We start from the raw sequence: 25,131 nt of genomic DNA on the forward strand, positions 1-25,131 counted from the left end.
ATAGTCTTCTCCCGCACCACGACACAAGGCCAGATACTAGCTGTCAGATCTCGCTGATAAGAAGCTTCTCTTATATCTGTAAATCAAAACAAGAGCCTAAGCACAGTTTTTGTAAGGACCGGAACTAGTACTGTCTGGTATGATGCTAAGCACAGTGCAATAGTATCCATTACGCAGTAAGGTGTAAGTGAACTTTATCCCGTAGTAATTATCCAAGTAGAAAGACCCACCAACTTCTAGGAACTCTGATCAGGAAACTGGAATCACACCTTTTAATAAGCTGCAGTTAGTCTTCATTAGTGTAGAAATCAGCTTTCTAGATCAAATAAAACCAGCTGAATGAGATTTCTTTCCAGAGATTATGTGATAAATGAGGGTCCAAAGACTGAAATCATGCCTAACAACATATACCATTTCACTAGCATTGAATGATATAGCATACAAAAAGTCAGGTAACTGTAATTTGAAACACAGAAAACAGAATTATTTGACTCTATAAGAATGAATTAAACAGTAAAAATGGAGATTTGGGGTTATTTTTCAGACATGTTAGCTAACAGTGACTACAAAATTAAGTCTGATCTACATTAATTTTTTTCATTAAATTAAAATTAACTGAAGCAGTATGTAAATTTTCACCAAAAAAATGCATAAGAAGAATTACTGTAATTTCTTATATTGCAAGATCCCTTGGGTTCAATCCTACACAAATATTCAAGAAAACAGTTTGTCAGTATATCAGTCAAAGACACCAAGGTTCAGACTCCCAAAAAGATTCGGGCTAGAGACAGGGACCTACAGGATTCAGTGTAGCACTACTCTGAGCTGATGCTCTCCTTGTCCAGCAGCAGAAAATTAATCAAGTTATAAAAGGCAGAAGATGCGGAAGTTAAATGTGTCAGTACTAAATAACTTTAAGTCAAGGAACCATGTTTGCCATTAGGAGCCGTGACTTCTTCTGGTCCTGCTCTACAGCAAAATAGTGGATTTCACTTCCAGGATTTAAAATCATATACTGAAAACTGTTTCCAAAACTGTATTAAAACTTTTCTGGTATATGTTCTTATTTGAATGATAGTCTTAGGAATATACATTAACTTAATGCAATTTTTAAGTGATCTGCAGGGGGAAAAGAAACATGCCTGCATCCCCCTCATGAAAACCTAAGCATACTCCTATAGACAGCTAGATGGACTAGAAATCATAATGCCCAGCCAAGCTGTCACTGTTATTTCAACTGCTTATCCCACCAGACTAGCTTCATCAGAGGCATGTAATTTTGCTTAATGCAGCGTAACATGATTTTATAGGTAGCCCAGAGTTAGTCCACCTTCATACAGTGAATGCAGTCATCACTGAGCTATGAGCTTCCTATCGCCCAGCAGTATGTATATACAGAGCCAAGTCAGGAAGGGCTTTAGCCCACTCTAACCTGATCACCAGGCACCATCTTCCATGTTTCAAATATAAATACACTGTTGAATCTAATAGGTTATTTCTGCATAATCAATGAAAATACAGATGAGGTCCTATGCTTCTGTATTTTATATACAAAAAGCTTATTTGGTGTGGCTTTCATGGCAGATACAGTCTCAGAAGTACATACTTCAACCCTCTGCTATAAACTCATGGTTATACATATCAAGTATCAGTTCAAACCAGAGAAGTATTTGAATCAAAAAACCTTGCCAAAAGACCTAGTTCTAAAATGTTATAGCTAACATGTAAAAATTAATCACGTTGATGAGGTCAAAAGCACAACACTACTTCTGTGCATAAATTTCTGAATTAACAATGTTTTTATTACTTTTTCCATTGCACTGGGACTAATTATTTGCTACTAAGAAGGTATATCTTTCACTTCATTACTTAAACATGTTAATAAATAATTATTTTTAAACTGGATGTAAGCACTGAAAAAAGAAAAGTCACCAACCTCTAATAAGGTGGACTGTTTCAATGCAGATCCAGAGGCAGTATCTAGAATTGAATAAAGACAGGGTTCAGTTTTCTGCTCAACTCTCACTTTTTCAATTACCAGTTCTGTTACAATTTGTTATGCTTACTTTCGTAACATTCTATTACAATCAGCTTTTCCCAGATGTTTCCTGCAATTCATAAACACGTGGGTTTCCAGTAAGTCACTTTCTTGCATAAATGTAAGACATATTAATAAAATCCTACTCAAACGAAACTTTAAAAGCAGAGTGATCTTGTGAGATTTTATTTTTCCTGATTATTTGATATACAAGCTATTATAGGCTGCCTTTGAAAATAAGCTTGGGTGCACATTTAGTTATTTTTCAAGTCATTAATACCTTATGAAAAAAAACTTGATCCTAGAGCTCTCCTGCAGTAAATTACACTGAAATGCCTGCTCAGATAATGCTGGCATACCATCATCAAATTCCTGCTTTATTTAACACATTTCATTCTTCCTTCTACAGTATCTCTTCCGATCCCTCCTTGTATTTGTCTCCATCCAGCAAATTTTGGTGTGCCCTTCCAGAAAGATTAAAAAATCTTTACTCAACTTTGTCTTTGAGTTCTTCCCAAACCTTCTCTGAGTCACAGCTTTAGGTACTGTCAAACTATTACCAAATTTCCATTTCCTCTCTTAGCAATTTGGGTATAATATCCACTATACATCATCAGTGAATCCAAGGTTGGAACTACACTACACTGGCACTACTTGCAAGTTTTCAAATGCTTCCAACACATAGTGCAACCCAAACATATCATATAATACAGAGCGCTTGCTTCAGAAGTTGGCTACATAAACTAACAGATTTCCACTTCCTATATTCTTGTAACTGTAGTTCACCCCTGTTCTACAAAGGGTTTTAAAGTTGTGTTAACTGCCAAATGGACAATAATTTAAGTATGTGAATGTGAAGTAAGGAGTTTTTTAGATATATAAGGTCCAATTGCATGGGTGACATAGAAGACGCAAGCACTCAGGCTCCAACGCTACCCCTCTGTAGGTAGCTTAGTCCAGATGTGCTCACTACTCTGTTTCTCCTGGGCACTGACATACCCTTCAGTGATTTGATGACAGTTTACAAGACTGGAAATGTAGTAATTTCTCATAACGCTTCACTAAGTTGTCTTACATAACTTCTTTCCACACACTGTAAAGAAACAGAACTTTCTTGTGGCACTTTAGAAGTTTAATGTCAGTCTTTTCACTGTGCTGAGAGGAAAGGAAAGATGATGACTGTACTTCCAGCCTCATTCCTTCTCCCTCTTACAAAGTAAGTGTACATGTTAAGACATAGGGGTTTAACCCTTCTGCTGCTGCTTGACACAATATCAGAATATTCCCCATCTATAAAGAATATTTCTATTATTTCCACCTCCTTGTAAACTACTCCTGAGAGTCTGTGGACAAAAATAATTCAAACTAATCTCACAGAACCACATACACAAAAGGACTCAATTTGTCATGCCTAAATTTAAATCTCTACCACCCCGTTGCTGAGTACATAGCAACACTGAAAACTCGTTTTCAAGCAACACATTTATCTCAAGTAGGAAGTTCTTAGAGTAACAAGTTATTGAGTACATCACCAAGATAATGCAATATATTCTGTAATTTTTTCAACACAATATAAAGGTTTACATGTTTGCTTCATAATTTATTAGGTGGGGAGGAAAATAAACTAGAACACAGAAAAAAACCACCTCAAGGTTCTGAATGATTTTCTGAAATAGAAAGCATTTAAAGAATGTCAGCTTCTCAATAAAGTTCCCTCAGTTAACTACGTATTTTTCTAAACTAAAGGCTTGTGAACTATTCCCTACCATATTCAGTGAAATACCCTAACAGTACAATACAATGTCTTTCTGTAGCTTTCTATATATTATTTCCAAGATCCATTTGTGTTACACTAAACTCTGCACTTGTTGTTAATAGCTTTACACTCATTTCTTTCAAGTGAATCTTACAACTGCTGTGCAATGTAGGAAGCAAAAAAAAAAAAAAGTTCAAAGAAATTAAGAGGCATGAATTTTGTCCTCAACAGGGTTAGAGGTAAACTGCAGCAGCTATTAACACCTTCCTTCCCTTTCATCACTAACTCTGGATATTACTATTCCATCATTTGTGAGTATTTCACCTCTGGAAGTTTTAACTTTACCTCTTCAGTAATCGATGTATTGTGGAAAAGCCTGTCAAACCGAGACAGCTGCTAAAATACAAAGACAGACTATGGACATTGGGGAACAAGAAATGCATTTTCCAAATGGGAAATGCAGGGGGACTACAGAAAAAGTACAGGGCATAGAACTGTGTCGTTTTAATTTGAAACAAAACACAGAGTATCTAGAATAGTGCTGTTACCAGGGGAAAAGACAAAATATCCAAGAATAGTCTGAAAAACTGCAAATTAAATATGTTTAACCTTGCAAGTTTAAAACAGAATATAAATCTTTCTTGCTTATATAATTAGTGTAGAACCATCATAATTTTTAAACTAATTTGCTGAAGAATACAGTACACACAGACACAGGGTGAGAGGAGGGGTCCTTCTAGCTTGGTATATTGACCCAGACAACGCTGAGCACTGGATGCTTATGGACAGAACACAGGAAACAGGATGAAGGATTCTTGCTCTGTTGTACTCTGCATGACTTAAATGAGAGAGAAACACACCAGTAAAACCAAACGCAGATTCAGAGAGGTCTAAAAATTAAAGAGCTCTGTAGGCCTGTAGCCCACAAATAAAAGAGAGACAGCCCTATAAATGGAGTATTTTTCTCTCATCTAACCACTAGAAAGTATCTGTTGACACCTATTTAAAAAACCCTTTCAAACAAACCAGACGAGCACTGCCAGTTCGAATGCACCCAAGCAATACCCAGGCCTGGAGTTCAGGGACGTCCCAGGAGGTGTCCTGTCTTGCTCCTAAGGGGCAGGTCATGCTGCTCGGATAACTCACTGCTCAGCACCTCCCTGCTTGCCACTGGAACAGGAGGGAGATGCTCCAGCAGGGTTCACCCCTGGTGACAAAATAAGTTGTTTTCCACAGACAACTCTGGGAAACTTCACAGTATACTCTTTCATATTTAAGCAAAGACACCAGAAGTGTCATTATTTGTATCTATTGGTACCTAAATTAAGCCACTGAGTCATCTCTGGTACTTCCACCTGTTTGTTTCATTTTACAAGTACAGACAGACAATACTTCATCAGGTGTTACGAAAATGTGATTTGATTATTTCAGCTCATAACATACTGAAGACAGGGAAAAGATTTTTTTTCAATTTTATCACATTTTTCCCATTCAAAGTGGGCTGTAAAAGATAATGAAGTAATTTACTTGAATCTCCATACATGAAAATTTATAGAAAACCACACCAAATTTTAGATCATCTTTGCAGGTCTAAAATCACTTCTTCAGCCTCAAACACAGTGTGAGGTAAGAGAGAGAGCTGTGATGGGGAAATATTACTGCTTAACTCAATAATGCCTAAGCCATCATGAGTAGCTCTTCGAAAAGTCACTTTCAGTCTTTGCTAATCAAAAGGACTCATCAGGTCAGGACCAGGCACTGGTTGTGCACAGCAATAGCAAAAAAGGGTCATTATAAATTAATCACCACTTTGGAGAGAAGCTTTTTTGTAATACTCATTATATATATATATGAATCCACTGAGGAGGACATTGTAAGAGGAGTATGTCATATAAAACATCACCCATGGAAACGAAACATGGGGAAAATAAGAACTTTACCAGACTGAAAGATCATTAATTTGTTTACATCAGAAAGATATATCTATTACCTACTTAGGAATGGCTTCTGGATGAGAATACAGTATGCAATCCTGCATAAATACAAAATTCCAGGCTCCTAAGTGATACAAAGCTGTTATCTATCTAGAGATATTAAGGTTCAACTGAAAATCAAAACACTAGTTTGTCACACTGAAAAATTACATTAGTACCAACATTTCTAAAGGCATAAACTGCATTCAGATTTAAGCTCTGACTCAGAATGGTGAGAAATTCTGACATTTTTCTAGTACCTTTTGTCAAAGCTGTTAGCGATAATTTGCCTCCTTTCCATAAATCCTTCTCCGAAATTCCACCTAATCCTTTTAAGTATCCATTTTCCTGTTCTGACATATGACCTTTCCCACAAGTCCTTCACCAAAAAACCCCACTTGAGAACTGCAAAACAGATTATATAGATCAGCTCTTTCTGTAGTCTGTGATCACAATAGCTAGAAAGTTCAACTTTGCTCTTACCACTTATGATAGAAAATTAAGCTAACAAAAAGCTCAAAAATTACAGTGAATGAGAAGCTGTATTCAAAAATGTATAAGTTCTTCCATAACTTTCAAAAGAAGATAAAGCAAATTCTGGCTCTGTCTAGGCATTATTAAAGAACAGAAGCCAGAATGAGTATTCCTTGACCTACACAAACAATAAGCAAGAACAGTTTCATAGTGCCAGCAAGAATATAGCTCCAGTACAATACAGGAGATATGACCAACACAAAAATGGTACAAAACACTAGATATGAGATACCACTTTGTGGTAGAAAACCGGAACAGAGCAGTATTGAAAAAATGTTCCTTTTTTGTCCTCTTAAATTGGAGTTTGGGTTGTCATGTCAAAGATATACCTGAAAAATCACAGGTTCCACATGAGAAAGACACCAGTCAAAAGCACAGATAAATGCATCTCACATTGTTGGATAATTATAAATTAAACGGATGGTTTAGACATTACTTGAATTTTACATCAGCAATTTGTAATGCAAGCTCAGAGCTTATTTCTCTTTTTGTTTGTTTTTCTTTTTTTTTAAATTCAGATTTCAGGAAGATGCTTTAGCAAATGCTTTCCTCATATAAAAGAAAAGATTCTCACTGTCCGTGATCTTTCCGGGAATGCTACAGAGGTTGCACTGAAAAACCCAAAGTAGGTTTTCCCCATCAGACTGAGAGTCTGCAAATCCATCAGCACACTCTCCTGGTTCAGCCCCAGCTCCAGAAGCGGGACAGACAGGCAGAGTCTGAAGTGCTGGGGCAGGAGATGGAACAACCCAATGAAGCACACCTTGCCTAAACTGTCACCCCAAGCACTGGGACACCTCCTCTATCCTCTTTCCCCAGCATAACCCCCTCTGGGGGAGCTTCTCCAACTTTCCAGGGGAAGGAGGCACAGCTCCTGCAGAGGAGCAGAGCCCCAACCCGCCAGAAAACATTTCTGTCTGCTCTCTCTCACTGCACAGGCAACCACAACAGATGCTTTCTAACTCCTAAGTGGCTTGCTCTGCTGCCCAAATTACCTCTTCTAACGCAGTCTTTTTTTCAAGTAATTTATCATATGTTATTTTTTTTTTAATCTGAACTTAGGTTTTTTACTGAAGGGTAGGGAATTTATAACAGTAATACACCCACCTGTCATAAAAAGTCAAAACAACCTTTTGCAATACTGCTCCATGGAGGCTGCGTGTCTTAAAGGGCAATTTCAGAATTTGCTGAGGAACAACAGAAACAGGAACATAAAAAGAGTCTCTTGGCCCTTCCAAAGGAAATCAGCCTGCAAACGATTTTTCACTGATGGCAGGATTTCTCGTATGGAGGTTTTATTTGGAACAAGCAAGTGGTGACTCTTCCAGAAAAACAGGCAAGTCAGAGAGGTCAGCAAAGTTGGAAATCTAACCAAGCCAGCTTCCAAAGACATCATTCAGCTTTTCCATTAAGTTCTAGAAACTTCTGTTTCTTAGAAAATCTTCAACTTTTAAATACCCACATGATCTTCTAAATGTCTGAAACAGCATGCTGATAACCTATTTAATATGCACACAAGTCCAATTTATGCAATCCCTCGTACTGAATTCCCCATTCATTTACAATAAATGGGTGCTTGTAAACTGACTATCATCATCAATTAAAAAAAAGACAGATAAAGGAAGTACTTCTTTAATACAGAAGATTTTTCCTGAAAGCTTAACAAATTAGTTCTTCAGAGTTAATAGTTGTTTAAGAGACTATGGCATAAGCTGCTAATGTGCTTGATTAGAGGGCCTATTATTTCAAATCAGAAATCTTGAAGATGCTAGAAGCCATACGTATACATCTAACATGTCATTCCCAGACACACAAATTTTTGCTGACATAGCCATGGCACAAGCAGGGTTTCTCTACTCTAAAAATGGACAGAAAATTCAAGATATGCAACATTTTTATGAAGAAAAAAATGTGCACCAAGAAAAAGAGACCGGTTCATCAACTAGTATATACAATTTTGAGAAAAGTGAAATTACTTCCATTTCTTTAATCATAATTTCAAAACCAGTATTTCTTCAAGGACGTTTAAGTAGGGCTATAAATATTGTTTATGAAGTATACTGACCCAGCTTACCCTCTTTCAGTGGGTACAATTGTACATTTCTGTGCAATTACTATAAAAAAGAGAAACTTTAAGAATCAGCATCCATAAAGTAAAAAAACAAAAATAAAGAAAATTAAAACAAAACCATGCAAATACTGCAAGGATGTACTTACCAAACCTAAAAATATAACCAGACACACAAAATATGATTTATTAAACCTACTGTTCATGTAAATCATCAGAGAGCTTATTTTAACAAAGCCATTTTTAGAGGGTGATCACTGAAGTTTTAATGTATGCTTTATTATCTGACTGGGGAAAATTTGTATGAACAAGGGACTAGACTCGTCTACTCAGTAACCATTTTCCAGCTAATATATGGGTAGTAACCATCTCTAAGAAGCAAGAACTGCACAGTGGATATTTTGGCTAAAATGATCAACAGTAAAAGCGAGCAAACATGACATTTAAGGTGACATTTAAATTGTTATTTTTCAACCCTGGAAACCAGAGGGTCACTTTCACTCTTTACTCTAGAAAGAGCTTTACATCAGCATCAGAAACCAACAAGAAAAACCTGGATGTAAGTTTCATTTCTTCCACCCAAGGTTTGTTACGCAGACACACAGCTGAGGATGTTCACCTTGCCTTCCCCTGCACAACATGTGTCACTCCCAAAGCACCCATTTGATCTGAATCTATTTACCCTAGTTTGGATGGATCCTTAAAATGACAGAGAAGACTGGGTACTGGCTCCCTGTCAGCTAATGTAAAACACAGGCCATCACCAGGAGGGACTCCTGAAACTCACCTGGTTCATTTGCCTTGCCTGGCTCTGCAGTCTAAGCTGCACGGAGCAGATGGGAGTTTGTTCAAACCTTCTTACAAAAATTATTTTAGTATGCCTGCTGGGCAGAAGACCTCACCATCAAGTCTCCTTCAGGCCAGGGCTATTGTACACATCACACCAGCTTTTAAGCTGTGATGTTAACCTAAGCAAGCTCAGTTGCTGGAAGTCAGGCTTAGATTCATTTAAAAAATGGGTAAATTCAAAGCAAGTCTGCACTGGTATAAAAAATTTCAGTTGATCAGATCCAAGCTCAATATTCAGAAAGCTGTTTCAGTCCACATTACTCTCCCATTTCCAAGGATTATGAAAAAAAACCCAAACTTTTGTATAAACTATTAACTGTAGGATCATGAAAAAAAATCACAAAACTATATACAAACCTAGAGTAAAACCAAAGTATAGTGCAGCATAGGCACAGGAAAATACCAGAGGCATCAGCCTGCAAATACAAATCACAGTGTAAAGGAGTAGGTCAGGTAAAAACAGTCTGATCAGCAGCAAACAGAAAAACAAGTATAATGTGGAACTGGGAATCAATGAAGAAAGTGCAAGTAAGCCAGTTGTGCTAGAAAACTTCTAAAAATATCTCCAAGTGGATTTATGAGAAGGCAGTAAGAGACCCCCACTGTTAGCATGAAAATCGTCGTAGCACCAGTGTGCTAATGACTCATTATAACCTCACCTGTCTGCCCCTCCAGTTCTCCTTGAGGAGTATCGACACCACCAGTCTGCAGACCCAGAGGATGCTGAAAGGGTGAGTTTAACACCAGAGAAGGGAACAGGTGCTAGAAAGTCCATGTCTTAACTGTATTATTAACTATAAGGACAAAGCTGGACTAACATAAGAGATGCATTTTGATTAAAAAGTTAAGACTTCATTTAGGCTAAAAATAAACTCTTAGCTCCACCCATCACACACTGCTCCCTCTTTCCCTGTAACAGGAGCACAACACCTGCAGCCCCAGAGCTCTGCATTGATCAGAGCTACTGCGAGAGACAGAAAAAAAATACACTTCCAGCTGCCACCACGGAGTTACAAGGTTAAGCGATTTTTAAAAATTGCTTTGGTTAATCACGTCAACATCTCATCGTCTTCTACTAGCTGCCCTTTCTACAGGTGAGTCCATTGTGAATGCAGGCTGTAAACAAGGCAACTTCATAGGGCAAATAAGAATACTGATGTATGCTGAGAGCCTCTGCAATGCTTGCTCGCCATTTATTCTGGATGTAACTCATGGGTGGAGCTGGAGTCACTGCTTTTGCAGGAATTAAAATTATTATTTGTTACGTATTCATACTGGAAGTGCATCACAGAGCAGACAGACAGATACAGCTCCTGCCCTAGAAATTACAAAGGCTCTTATCCTGAAAAGGTTTACTCTCTTCACGCAAGTAACCCTGCAGGACTGGGGTCTTATTCAGTCTTTCATCAGAAACTGAGCTTATACGAACAGCACATACATAAAGCCTTCACTTCCAGTAGCAAGTCATTCATTTTATATCATTGTTCTACCACTAATTTAGCTGTAGTGTTGCTAAGAGGATTGCCAATATATTAAAATGTTATAATTATTAAAATAATACACACAATTGCATTTGAACTGCATATTATCTAGACCAAAAAATACATCAGGAGATCCTCGACATGTACTAGGAAATCTCTAGCTTACCACTATCAAGCAACAGAGTTACCCAGCGGAGAGTATGAAATTCTGTTCAAAATCTCCTTCGTAAACCATTTTTTATGTAAGAGACAAATTTATTCTGTCAAGGACAGAAAAATCTGCCTGTGGCAAGCTAAGAATACGTATGAATTTCTGTTGCTATAAATATAAAAAAAAAAAGGAAAACCAAAGATACTTGCTATTTGACAAAGACACAATGAAAAAGTTACTTCTTTTTGATTAAACCACAGAAGATTGTTCTAGACAATCTTCAAACTGGTTTTACTAGTGTTGTTCCAGAAAGCATGTGATAACATAAACTTTATCAATGTAAGTCACAATCCTACCACATGTAATAGCACTAGAAAACATAGGAAGCCTCTTTATAACTGCTTGTGTGTGTGAGATGTAGCATTCTGGCAAATATCTCAGCAGGGAACTGGTTAGCAGCACGCTAAACTGCAAGCCCCATCATTTCTACATTACTTTAATACTGATCAAACATCAGGAAACCAAGGAAACCAAGAAGAGCATCTATTTCATAACTACTCTCATGACCCATGTACCATTTATTGACATTTGGGCAATTAAATAAGCTTCTTTAAAAAGAGGGGGATATTTAAATGGCAACCAATATTTTGAATTAGGAAATTTTATTCTACACTCAACATCAAGAAGTTCCCACTGTGCCATTCATTACTGTGATTTTTTCAAGCTCTGACTTTACTGACATGCATCTTTAAACTGCCTGTTCACTGAAGGACAAAATGAGATTAGTTACTGGATTTCAGTGATCCAGGCAGCACATTTAGACACTGCATAGATTTTGCCTATACATTATACTTTGTGCATGAGATGCAGCAGATCTTGTGGGGTGTTCCTGTTCTAGCTGTATCTGGGTTTAGTTGCAACCTGAAATGACTGAGAATTGTGTGAACTATTATAAGTGTATATCAGTAAAGAATTCAGTGGTACTTCAGTGAGGTACCAGTATTGCAGCTCAGGATGGTATTTCCAGTATTCTTTATAAAGGATGTTCTTCACCATTAACCAGAGCAATTTCTAGCTCACTTAAGGCTAGATATAAAAGTGCTTTCCTATTTCAGACAAAACATGTCAGGAAGTGGAAAAAATCAAATGTTTACTGACTCCCTCATTCTCATGTATTGTAGCGCTACTACTTGCTCAGAAAGATAATTTGACAGTTTGAAAAAAATGGCTGCAGTAGAAGCATTTGCCAAAATAAAAAGCATCAAATCAAAAACATTTGTTGAAGTGGACCAAGATCAAACGATTTATCAAGGGCCTCCAAGTTTGTGTTTGTCAAAAAAGCTGTAAAATATTTCTGTTAGTAAAAGAAAGAAAGCATCTTTTACCCTCGAGAATAATGTTAGCAAAGCATATTCAACCTGCTCAGGCAGAGTTATGATAAAAACTCTGTTCACCTCTTGACATGGAGATCCTCAATCTGTCACTGTAGAATTTGATAAAAATGTTCCAAGAACTGCCAAAAGGTTCAGATTTAATTATCAGTGGAATCGACAGAAAGAAAGATTGCAGAAAATTACGAGTTCTACGTCACTTAAGTTTTCTGGTTTCTGACTTCTGGGCTTCAGAGGCAGCCTGCATTACCTTCTAAACTCTAATTCATCTGGTCTAGAAAGAGTAACTCATTTCTACTGTAGAGAACATAAAACTGTCACCACTTCAAAGTATATTCCACAGGCCTGAATTTACTGGGGAGAGCAAGGAGTTGCATCTGCCCTTGTTTCTATCATGCAGAACACCAATTAAACGAATGATGCCATTCTTCACTACAGGATTTTCAGCTACTCGGTGCATGCCCAAGAACCAAGAAGAGATACGGATTTAGCTCTACTTATGAAACGAGAAAGCACATTATATCTGCTCCTTGGGAACAAGCAAACAATGTTTAGTCATGACTTGGATATAAATGGAGTAGGATTGCCTTAAACTTTCTGCCAGGTAGCAGGATGACAATTTATTTGGTCTGAGAACTCAAACTGGAAAGATGAAAAGAAAAATCACTAATAGTTCTGCAATCCTCAAGGTACTAATTTGTTTCTCTGAAAAAAATCAGATGGGATATTCAAAATATCACTACCACAAGTATCAAGCCTCAGGAGTAAATGTACTACTGTTTAAATGGTATGCAATAAAATAACTTAAAAAAAACAAAAAAAGAAAGTGTTTGGGTGTTAGTCTTTATTGTGCATGGCACTGAAAAAAACCTCTAAAAGCATGATACATTAAAGGCATTTCATTTTTATTTGTGAAATACTGTTAAGACATTTATAATCTTTAGTAAGAAAAAGAACCTGTTAAAAAAGGGCAGGAAAAATGTACACTTCTAGCTGTACTAGCAAATAAATACCCTTTTTTATATCTGACTTGTGTTTCCACATTGCTTAACAATTCAAGTGTGCATAGTAAATGGCAATTTTTTTCTTTGCATTTCTTTAAATTCCTGTAAAGCAACATAAGTTGCTACACAAGTAGATAACTGAAGCAGCCTTACATATGGGTGTCCTACAACTTCATCTGCCTGCACCATCTCAGTAAGAAGTTCAGCTCCTTCCCTGGTGCTGCAGGATCATACAGCATCCCATGGCACCTACGGCTGATCTCCACATTCTGTAAATCGCCCTCTGCTTAGACTGTTCCCATAACCTGCTATATATCTTGCTTAAGATCTTGACAAGGTGTAGTCTGCAGGTGTATATGCTCCTGGCAGACCAGGTAATCACCGTCTTCCTTACTGGGGCCAGTTGCAGTCATTTTGGAAAATTCTAGCCCTCCATCAAGTTTGATTTAGAAACTGCACAGTCGGTTCAATAGTTAACCAGAGAAACACTGTTGAGCACACAGTACAGTGGCCTAAGTTTCATTTCCTTAAAAACAGACTAAACAATAAGCATGATTATTTTTTTCATTAAATATTTGTCTGGAAAACTAGATACTGATGAAACCCTTAGCATGCCATGGACTTTCATTGCCATGCTACTAATGTAAATCTCACGTTTATATATAACCAGGGTAAATCAGCTTCTCTTGGGTTAATAAGGCCTATTTATCATGTTTTTTTCACTTCCCTGAAATAAATCAATTAGTGAAAATATTATGTAAAATTAGTTCACTGAGAACTGAACTAAATCATCAATTCCTGTCACATGACATAACATCTCTAAATGTCAGATATTCATCCTGGTAAGATAGTGATCACTTGGGCTGGATTCAATCTGAATTAAAATTGAAAACATTTCTGTTCCATTACACGCACCCTGATCAAACTGTCCCTCTACAGAGGCACTTTTTGATGTTAAAAAGAAACACACAACAAAGAATGTTTCTTTTAAGTCTAACATGTCATAAATAATAAACACTTCCTTTCTTTCCTTACTGCCCAATTCTTGAGATACCAGTGCATATTCCATGCTGAATGATTTAATGATTTTATCTTTGTGCCTAGTGAATTAAAGCATCCTCAGTAAAATCAGTATGTATCATTTCACATGGTTTGGCAGAACTGGCATCCTAGACCCAAAAATTCTAGCTCTGTTTACCACAGCATCCCTAACAGTCCATCTCCTCATTCTTCTATTAAGCCTCCCCAAGCCTTTTTGGCTTAACACACGAAAGTTGTAAGAAACCTATCTACGTATTAGGCATGCAGCCAGATCAGACCTACACAGTACTCTAAATTCTTGGGTCCATTAGAGGGTGTGTTACACTACCAGGGAGTCATCTCCCTTCTGAAGCAATACAGTAAAGGCATGAAAATATGTATCTTAATGTTATGGTATATAGATGTGGACTTACGATTAGCTTTGTAATAAAAACATAAGATTCAGAATCACTCTCTGCTGAAGAGGCTGACCTGTGCCCCAGGATAAACTAGATAGCACTATACACCTTTAGACCTGCCTATCTCAAAGGAAGGCAACATTTTAGTGGGTATAGATGGAAATGAAAAGTCCAAGGTAGATGGAAGGCAGCTTTTCTTTTTCTGCAGAGCTCATGGCTGTTACAATTTCCCCAAACTGGAAGGGAGTGATAACGATGACAATGTAATCATTATTAACTTAATTACAGGACTGCAAATGTGGGAGGCTAAGTGTGCTGAAGTTCTGATCATCTGTTTTGCATTTCTATAATAAACAGATTTCTCCATTTAAAAAAAGCACTGAATTTCAGGATTTTGGATTACTTCAACTGACAGGGAAGAAAAGCAAGATAATCTCTCAGGGATTTAAATGGGCCCATGTCATAAATGGTCCCATGTCATGGAAAATGAGATTAGGATTGTCAGGAAAACACTATGAGAGCCCTCCTGGTTAACATTATGTATATTATGTCAGACCACAGAAAGCCCAGTGAGACAGGGGCTCCGTTAGGCTACCTGTGTCATGTCACACAGCACATCACGGTTCAGCGTGTGGAAAGCTTCCACTCAGCCTGTGGCTTTTTTTTTTTTTTCTGATCCAGAAGATGCAAAGCAGCTGACTGGAATCAGCATCCCGTACTATCTGTATTTCCAGCCTCTGACATCAACAGTGACCATGTCCTCCTAGGTTTCCCCTTATTTTATGAACTCAGAGAAGGTCATTCATCTTTCCATATCACAAGAACAGACACATACTGCTTAGGAAACTTGCTCTCTCAAGCGTGGTTCTTTGAACCTTGCCCTCCCCAGCACGGTTCCTTGAAAACAAGTAGCCTATGTTTGGTTTTTGTTGCAAAGCTGATTAATTATATGATGTGCAGCATCTAGATTTGATTTACCGTTTGCTTTTGTCCTCTGAGGAGCACACATATATTAGCCATATGGTTACATATTAAGGCTAAGCTTTAAAATCAAAGGTTACATAAGACACAATGACTTTAAAGAAAACTTATCATCTCACTTTTTAACACCACCAAAAGACAATATATCTCCCTTTATACCACTGTCAAACTCCATTTCTGTTTGTGTCAAGGCAGAGTTGTGCCTCACAGCTGGCTGAACCATGCATGGTAAAGTTTCAAGACTCCTGCATGCTCTGGCCTGGCCTAAGTGGATAGCTTATGAAATCTATCTATACTGCCCAAGATAGTAGGCTAAAAGCCAAAAACAGCCTTAGAAAAGAAAATTATAAAAAGCCCATCTTTTAGAGATTGATGGACTTCAAGACATGCTTATATTTCCCAAAAATTAATTCCTTCAATGTTTAAAGTGTTACTAAACATTATTCACACTGAAGCCCCTTTGCACAACTGATACACTGGAAAAAATCTTCTCCACAGCCAGGATATCATTTTAACTGCAAGTGAGAACTGGCTTCTCCATTCTATTTCTGATCGCTCATTACTAGGCTAGAAATTAATTGCTTATATTTTTTTTCTTACATGGCAATTCTCATAAATAAATCAGGTGATGAAAAAACAAAATGGTACAAATTTCAAAATGTTTTGTTTCATTGTCCTTAACAAGTCAGCACTTGCCTATGAGTTACAATGAAATTTAGCACCAAACACATTGCAAAAATATAACTTCTCCACTTGGAGAATGAATTTAGAGATGTAACAACTTTTTGACAGCCAGTAAAATAAAGTTTTATGAAGGGAATTTATCCTGTATGCAACACATTCACTGTATCAACTACTTCACAGTACCCTATAGAATTAATTTACTGTAACAAAAATGTAACAGGAGGGGAAGGGGAATACATCACTGATGAAGATGATGAGGATTTTATGTGGATGAGAATGTCTAGAAGATCAAAATAGTTTACTAAATATTAAGGAAGTGCCTGCTACAAGACCAACACAGTAAGATCTGTACAGACTGTTGACATGTCTTTGCTTACTTATTTTTAGGGTTGTTTAAGGATTTTTTTTTTTTGGTTTTCTTTCCCGGCCTACTTGCTGTAACTATGTATTTTTGATGGAAAAAAAGAGGTTGAGTATACTTTTTAAGGGTTATATTTCAATTCATTAACAAAGATTACAGAAAAGGCTAGTCAACTCCCCAAAAAGGCTGGTTTCCATTTGCCTGAGTGGTCCCATCTGCTTGTTCTTCTACTTTTTATTTGGTGTTTTATTAAGGAAACCTCTGCAATCAAACACAGCAGGCCATGTTTTTCTCAAATCTAATTTCTGCTATGCTATTTCTTTTTCAAAGCTTGGAAAATTAGAGAGGTAAATAACTCCCAAACTCCCATGACTATTCAGTATGATTTTAAGAGAACCCTGATCAGAAGAACCTCATTTCGCTAGACCACAGTGTTTCCTAGCAAGCAAACTACATTTCTGAAATTCACATTATCAGATAATTGCCAAGAAAGCTACACTTAGCAGAAAACAAATAGGAGAAAAAACTTGCTGTGATTCAGATGGACATGGTGACAGATTCATTGCTAAAAGTAGGGCATATTCAAACTGGGAATGCTTTTAATAGACTTTTTTCACAGTTAAGTCTATTCAACTAAGTGAGACTCTAGGACAGCTGGGAACCAGCAAAAATACAGCAAGAGACTAAAATGCTACATTCAGTTTTAATTGACACATCCCAAAACCTGGAGGTCTGTTCGGTATATGCAATGCCATTCAAGAAAAATATTAGTATTCCATGAATTCTCATTCTTCTAAGGTTAGAATCCTGTTGTGATTGGCTCTGCTGATTTGGCATCCTTAAGATGGAAAACCTAAACTTCTGGTCTTCTGTGTCATACTATAATCAACATTATTATTGCTTTGATTCCAAAAGAAGTTTCATCTTTCAAAACCAAAGCTATTTCATAATTATGGATTTGCTTTCAGATCAGAAAATCCACTGAGCAGCCTTTTACCTGGATAGGAAACTGATATTCTCAAGTTAGATATTTTAGCTCTGATGCTTTAGACGAGCTCAAGTTGTGGACAAGGTCTGGTATTTCAGGCAGCCTACTGCCTAAAACTATAACGGAGCTGTAAAAGCACAGTTGCTTTTGAATAATCCTAGGAAAAGGAAAGACAGAAGGAATATCTAGAAATGAAATCGGCCAAGTACATGCTGATTTCCTAAAAAGTCAAGGTTTGCATCCTACTAACAAATCAGCATGTGCTTCCCCTGAACTGTACAGAGACATCTAAGTGGTCCTGCCAGAGTTAGCCTTATTAGTGCAGCAGGGTCAGTGGTGACTCACAACTAATTAGTCCCGAAACGCCACAACTGCCTTTTGATAGTTATATTTCAGCCTGCCTATCCACTTAAAAACTATTAGCGGTCTCCATTATAAAGGATTATTTCCCTTTCTGCTCCCCTAGAAAACAATCGGTTGTCTATAATGCCATACTATTTGGCCTGAACAACAAGCTAAGGTGCTAGGTGACCGACCACAAGCACATCAAAGCTAGCCACTGCTGCTATTGCTAAAGCCATCATCTTCGGCTTCCTAACCCAAAATTCATTCTTCCCCAAACTGGAATTTGTTATGCTCATCATGACTGATTTGGAATTGATAAAGAAAAATATCTGAAGACTTTTCTAAAGTCACTTTACTCTCAAAAAATCTTCCTTTTTTTTTTTTTTTTCCCCTCATCTTAGACACTGCTTATACCAAAGTCTGTCTTGAAAATCCCCCTTCAGAGATCATAGCTGTAGGTGGGAGTTGGACTGCACTGTATCCTTGACAGATCTAGCTAGACATCTGAAAGCATCCCTAAACACTGAGGAATAAAATAAGACTTTGCAACAGTGTCTTCTTGGATGCTCTAAGTGTAGAGTGTTTAACTAGCTGCCAATTTGAACCTTTAAAAAAGGTTCCAGTCTCCTGTGTTTTACAGAAATTTACAGAAATTGCTCCTATGGAGTTCCCCAATACATCATAAATTATTTTTCACATCTTCTAATTGTGATCTCTTGGCCATCCAAGAAATGCATACAGTCTGCATCTTAACTCCTCCCCACATTTAAATAGAGATAAATAGAACTGTTTCAGCTCAAATAATTTTAATTTGGAACGTTAGAATTTGAATTAAATAAAAAATAAAATCTACTTTTTCTCAGTGAGAAGAGAATCAGAAGATAAGGCGGATGAATCTTGGTTAGAAATATTTCAGTATTTTTTCATCCTGAAAAACATATTGGAAAAACATCCCTTTCAGTGATTTTTTTTTTTTTTTTAATTCTGCTATTTACACTGCAAGAAAAATCTTCTATTATGCATTTTCCAACTGAAGGACAAGAAACCATTTTTCTCAGTTACTAACCATGGGACTTTCCCTGAGTATTTTCCAGAGATGCTATAAGAACCTATTTCTTTCCTGAGTAAAAGAAGAGACAACACTAATATAAAGACAATAAAAATTATCTGTAACTGTAACTTCCACTTACTCTATGGATCCTCACTTACTTTAGTATCATTTTGTGATATGTTTGGCTGTATGTTTTGCTTCTCTGTGCAGGCCTTTGAAATAAACTGGTTTATGCAGCTTCACTGAATGCCAAGTGGACGAAGCAGAATCTAGGAGAAAGCTCACCAGTACTTTTCAACAGCACTTTTATGAAAGGAGCAGTAAGTAATGTCTCCTGTCACCTTGTAATGTCTCTAAATACAAAGAAGAAAAAGACGCTTACTTGTCACTAGAGACTGAGAATGTAATTTGCCATCAGTATTTTCTACAAGAATGATTGCTCTACATTTCTTTGACTGCTCCATCAGTTTGTAGATTGCTGAAGAAAAGCTTTCTATTTTAGTCCACACATTACCTTGCAAAAAAAGCCCATGAATGCTGGGAATAAATAGTAACGAGAATACAGTCAGCATAGCACAATATTAATTGTTAAGAGGAACTGCCGATATTCTAAATAAGAATGCACTATCCATCTCTGAATTTTGACAGACAAGAGTTGAAAACTCTTGTGTATTTCTGACATAGAGAAAAAATGCTAAATTTTCATTTAGTTTCTGGTTCAACAGCTGCTTTACTAAACCTTCCCCAGTTGAAGTATTCCCAGGACTCTGGCAAAAATCACAGAGCCCAGCTTGTAGCAGATGATGACAGCATAACATCTCCCCTCACTTAAAAGACTTTTGTTTACATAGAAGCTCAATAATTCAATAACAACTTGAGTGTGCAGTAAATTAATAAAATTACAACATGGCAAGAATGGCTTATAAAGACCCCGGGGCAATTACTACAGTTCTAAATCCTTTCTAGGACATGGGGAGGAAGAAGGGCCCATGACACCAGGAGCCACAGCTTTGCGCGGAAGTGCAGCAGCTGTACAGGACACTGGCAAGAGGCAAAGCAGGTACCTGCCCAGAGGAAGGATTACACTGATTTTTGCAGGCACTGGAAGCCAGCCAGCTCTACTAACAGAGACACACGCATGACACGAAGTCCCAAATCATGCTAAACATAAACACAGTGATGCCGAATCATGCTTGAGTGATGAAGCACCTTCTTCCACCACTCGCCTTTCACATCAACATGGGGCCGAACTCTTTGTCATCTGAACTATTTCTGATTACTCTCTAGAGTACCAAGTGCTACTCCAGCACTCCTACAGTTATCTTGTGCTTTCACAAAAACAACCTTTTTTATAGCAGGACATTTGATAACATTGCCCAAACTAGCCCTGAGAAAATAGACATGATGCACATGAATAGGCTGAATCACAGGTCTGGTTCTGGCAGTTGGATGACAGTGTTATTACAGTACAACTACACCAATGCCTACAGGAATGAAAATATGAGCAAGAGAAGATTTATTTTTTCTCCATTGATATTAAATACTTTGAAATTACACAATGAAAAATGATGCTTGGCTCTTCGCTATCACTGCAGATGAATGCACACATAAAAATGAAAACCACTGGACCATGCTGTCATTTTTTCAAAGCACATCAGCAAGTTTGGGAGAGACAAGGAGGAAAGAAAGAATCATCAGCTTATTGCACTTCACACCATGAGTTTCTCACCTACAGTGACCTGTACAACCTGCTGGAATCCACAGGCTGCTCATGGCTCCAGGATTAAACTCGCATTTTGCCCTTTAACAGCAAAAACAATTTAAGTAATTGGCCTGTGTACATACTTTCACCTTGAAATGAAGGAAAATTTATTTCCACTATTTTTATTTTCCTCTACTAAGATAGAGGAAGCCTACACAGCTTTAAAAAGCTAAGCTATGTTTTAACATCTGTCATTTTTTCCATATCTTTTCATTTAAATCTGCAACATACAGTTTATCTGAAGACGTACTTTCCTGTAATGAGATTCTACATAATAATGTGACAGTTATCAGCCACTTCTGCCAAAAATACCCTAGTGGAGGGAGGCAGGGGGGAACACGTAAGTCCTTCTTCATTTGTTATTTATTAATATGCTTTTACTTCTAATTGTTCATCAAAGTAAATATTATACTTTACATTCCAACAACATAATCTAAAAATACTATCTGTCAGTTTGGTTATAAAAGTTTTTAAAGAAAAAAAGGTTAACTGAATTTATGTGAAGAGTAACTGAAAGGAAGTGCCAAGGAGACACTTAATTTTTTGTTACTCCTTACTAAAGCAGGACCTTTTTTAATTAATGCACTCTAAGAAACACCTGTTGTAACCATCTAGTTTTCTAATAGGGACCAGTATCTTGTGTCACTGTGTCTAGAGAACAGCATCCTACTGGTAAGAGGTAGACACCTCAGGCAATGTAGTAGCTCCCACTCAAACCAAGATGCCTCCAAGAATGACCCTGTTGCACATTACTTCCACTAGCTATATACAGCTCTACATATCTGGTGGAGCCTGCTGAGGCCAGAGCACTGAAGGGTGGCACCACACATACTTTATGTATTGTAAGGCATACAAGACACTCTAAGCATCATCAGCACTAAAGAGTGAGCAGCTACTGCCAACTGCCAATTTGTGGATTCTGAAAAAACATGGGAAAATGTTTGGTTTTCTCAATTTAACAAAAAATAATTTTGTTTCCAGGCCTGCTCACCATTGAAGTCCATCTGCCAGGACTGTGAAGATGGGGTAGAAATCATAGCTGGTGCTTCTTATCTTCGCCATGGCCAGAACAAGCTGTGGTGTGACTGCAGTGTAAAATTGGTTATGTGATTTCATTCCAGACATAAAGATTGCTGCGGACCACTGTATATGGTAACAAACATTTGTTTACACAAGAATACATATATTTCTAATGTATTGTACCTAATACACTCAGAGTTATTTTTAGGATACAAGTTTCTGACACAGTTGTCAGCATTGAAAACATATCTTACTAAACTTGGCAATGTAGAAATGGTCTTTTTAAAAGGACATTGCCAAGCTATTTGACATTACCACGGGTACATAATGCAGCTGAAAATGTCTGATTTATTTTACATCTTCTAGATGGATATATTGCAAAAGTATATCTCCTACCTACTTATAGACTTACTCTGATCTTTGTACTTATTTCCTATATTATCAGCTGGGTTTATTAAAAGTGTATCTCTAGAAATGAGTGATTCTGGACGTCATCAGGGGGAGTAGTAAGTGCATATTAACATTAGTCATTAGACATTGACATTAGACATTAAAAATCTGTGGGTTTTTTAATTCCTTCTACAGAGTGCAAGCTTTAAGGACAAGTAAAATGTTGATCTGTAAGGGATTAATTTTGTAATGAACAAAAATAAGCAGATAAAGAAAGGTAGGCAGCATAACTCAAGAGTGTTTTAACACTATTCCTTCTCTGCTACAAGCACCATTTTCTCTGGATTCTTTGGTCCTCCAGTGTCGAGTTTAATTCCTTTCCCCAAAAATTCTCTCCCTTTCTTTTTATACTTTCATGGTGTATGTTATCTCCTTAGGACACTCAAGTCACATTTGCCAACTCCCACCCTGCATCTACACCACAGCCCCTTCCACCTCCATTGCTACCACTCTGTTGTGCACCATAAGATCAGAAGGGCAGGCATCATTTTCACATCTCTTGCCACAGTGCCTACAGCAGAGTCTACTCAACATGTAGTTCAAATGACTGATAAATGATTTAGACAGCACAATATCCAAGCTCCTTTATCAAATTGTAACAGGAAACCATGGTCACGCCATCCAGATTGGGTATGTACGCTAAACAGACTGCCTAATGTAGGCAGCTTAACTCAATCGTTCTTTCGTATATGAACCAGGATCCAGCAGTGCCTCAAGAGTAAATGAAAATGTCAGAATGCAGCACATTGACCATGCCGGCCCTGATAGCTCTCCACAGGCTACTACAGCTCTGTGTCTATCTCTGTGCAGAATACATAGATATAATATCTCGAATTGCACACTTGGTTATCTGGCTTGGCATGGCACTGTGCCAAGCTAACGTATGTAGTTTCTCAAAAGGGTTGATTTACTTGGACAATATAGCTGTATAGAAGTATCTCATAGTGTTCTATTGCAAATGATAGTTACAAGGTTTAAACAGTAGTTTTGACCCTCATCATGATGGGCATATACTCAGCATACACAGATTATAAGTATACAACATACTATCCAATCACTGTTGTATAGTTTGTCTTCAAACTATTGTATAACTCTGTCTTCAAGTAAGGAATAATCAACACATACCTAGTCTATTATGTGTCTTAAACCATTATTATCCTCATTTATATACACAGGAAATGATATATTTATACATAGGATCTAAACTAAACTAACATTCCTGAAGTTACATACCAAAATGGCGGGGCAGGTGGGTATTCACAGACTACTGCCCTCCTCACCAGATAACTCTCACAATGACACTTCTGTCACACAGTAACTAGCAATACCCTACGGTGCACCAGTTGTATTACAAAAATGATATTAAAATATTCTTGATTAAAAAACCCCAAACCAACAACATATAAACCAGCAGGAAAAACATGTAAATGATGCCATGCTTTAAAGTGAAGAATCCCTCTTAGTGAGAAAGGTTATTCATATTGAGTCAGACCTTTCAGGATTGCAATTGCTTCCATTTTCCTACCTTCTCATATGACATTGCTATAAAGTTTTTATTATTTAGTATAGTCCACCAGTTGCTTTGGTTTGGTTAATTTCTATTGCATTTTAGAAAAAAACAGTTCATATAAAATACCATACAATGTCATGGTTTTCAGAATACCATTTATTCCAGTTATGCCTTTAAATGGACAATTTATCTCTCACTTCATGACAGGCTGTATTTTCCATATAGAGAGTTTGGCTTATATTTGGTGTTTCATCCTTCTGCCTGAGTGCACTGAAGAAAGGGGATGGAAGCATGAGAAACCAAAAACAAAAAAAAACCCACAAAGATGTTGGTGTGCATTTCTGTAAACAATCCTATTCCTTGGAAAGCAATTAGATGTCAGGTCCTTGAACAAGGCTAACGTGCACATGCTGAAAGACTTAAAATAAACAAGAAATACTTGGACTATGCAGCCTACAAATGTCACCCTGCTACCTCTCATGGCTTTATTTATGTTTATAAACCAAAACAACATGAGAAATACCAGAAGAAAAATTAGAAGAAAAAAAAAGTCAGATTATATACAGCAGCCCAGCACTCTTCAGCTGTATGAACCTTGTAATGTAGTGCTGCAAGATTTGAATTTTATGCAGCATTCACGGTATTTCTATAGTCTACACAACACACTGAAGGCTACATTTTCAAAAGGAAAGAAACCCCCTACCAAACTGCATGATGATCAGTTATCACTAAGCATGCTAAACATAAAAATACATATATTCACACACACAACTGTATAAAAAATCACAGCTACTTCCATTTTTCTAATGTATTTTTTTCTTTTTCATATGAGACTTTAAAAGTGATACTTGGTTATTGCCTGCCAAAAGAAAATCCAGTGAACCTTAGCTAAAGCACTCCTTAAACTCTTTGGGAATTCATGTCTCAGACCTTCTTTTCAGTCCTGTTTAAATCTTCTCTATGTGGCCGGAGTATTTGATTGTATACTAGTCCTAGCATTCACAAAAGCCACAGTCTGAAACATGACTTGCAGCCAAACATGCTCTTTGACAACACCTGTAAGACTAAAGCCCAATGACTTAGTTGGCTCAAAAAAAAAAAAAAAATCCTCTTCTATTTTGCTGTGGTCCCAAAGGTCTTTACAACTACCTGTCCACTGGAGACCTCAGGGAAGTATAAATGGTAAATTATGATGAAAAGATACAATGACCAGCAATTTTTCTTTTTCTAGATAGAAAAAGCCTTTTATTCAGTACGTAACTGCTGGTCTAGTTATTTCTTCAGCAATAAAGAAC

The 25,131-nt window shown here is 37.2% G+C and overlaps 1 protein-coding gene across 5 annotated transcripts in view; it reads right to left on the reverse strand.

The window, feature by feature from the left end:
• The window catches only part of CNTN1 (contactin 1), a 253,279-nt gene that overhangs the window by 178,197 nt on the left and 49,951 nt on the right, over window positions 1-25,131 (reverse strand). For 3 of the 5 annotated variants that reach the window (XM_074903035.1, XM_074903036.1, XM_074903041.1), the window contains exon 2: window positions 1,937-1,980. The exons of the other annotated variants lie outside the window; for them this stretch is intronic. The gene's annotated coding sequence lies outside the window, so the exon portion shown is untranslated. The remainder of the gene's footprint in view (window positions 1-1,936; window positions 1,981-25,131) is intronic. 5 annotated transcript variants of the gene reach the window in all.

The sequence above is a fragment of the Athene noctua genome, chromosome 3 (genome assembly GCF_965140245.1).
Source record: "Athene noctua chromosome 3, bAthNoc1.hap1.1, whole genome shotgun sequence".
NCBI lineage: Eukaryota > Metazoa > Chordata > Aves > Strigiformes > Strigidae > Athene > Athene noctua.